The sequence below is a fragment of the Corvus brachyrhynchos genome, unplaced genomic scaffold, assembly GCF_000691975.1.
Source record: "Corvus brachyrhynchos isolate BGI_N302 unplaced genomic scaffold, ASM69197v1 scaffold721, whole genome shotgun sequence".
Classification (NCBI taxonomy): domain Eukaryota; kingdom Metazoa; phylum Chordata; class Aves; order Passeriformes; family Corvidae; genus Corvus; species Corvus brachyrhynchos.
Genome location: NW_008235982.1, coordinates 83,299 through 84,146, shown reverse-complemented (window position 1 = coordinate 84,146; position 848 = coordinate 83,299).

The following is an 848-nucleotide window of genomic DNA, read 5'->3' as shown; positions in this document are numbered from 1 at the left end:
AGGCTGCGCTCCGGGCCAAGCGCCGCAATGACCTGGAGGGGGCCAAGCTGCTGCTGCGCCGGGCCAAAGGCATTGAGGGGCTCATTGGGGCCGCCCGGGGCGGGCTCCCCGTGGACATTGCCCAGGTGAGGGGACGATCCATGTGTCCGGTCATGGATGCTGTCCCGGATCCCATCATGGATCCCATCCCATCCCTCCGTGTGCCCTGTATCCTGTCCAAGCTCTCATCCCAGCTCTCATCCCACACTGAATCCCACCCTGTCTCAAATCCCATCCCAGCTCCTGTCCCCTCAAGGATCTCACCCCTCGGATCCCACGGGATCCCAAATCCCTGCCGCAGGTCCCGGAGGTGCCTCTGGATGGGGCTGAGTTCGAACTGGGGCCAGGCCGGGGGGTCTCAATGCCCCCCGAGGCCGCCAAGACCTTCCTGCAGCTGGCGGGGGCCCTGCGGAGGCAGCACCAGGTGGGAACCACCAAAAAAGGGGGAGTAACCCCAAAAAACAGGGTAGTATTCAAAAAACTGGGGGAGTATCCCCAGGAATTGAGGAGACTTGGGAGCACCCCAAAGAGGGGGGGCTCCAGGATACCGGATGGATGTGGAAAACTTCTTTCTCTTCCTCCTTTTCTTCTTCCTCCTCTTTTTCCTTTTTTGCCTCCTTCCTCATTCTTCCTCCTCCTCCTTCTCCTTTCCCTCCCGTTCCCGTTGTTCCCCCAGATGTGTCTCACCTATTCCCGACAATTCGCTCAGCTGGGGAACATCTCAGAGACCACCAGGTGAGGTCTGGGGGGAGGGGAGATGGGATCTTCCTCCTCCCTGGAGGAAGAGGAGGCTGATCCTGGGGGGGGGT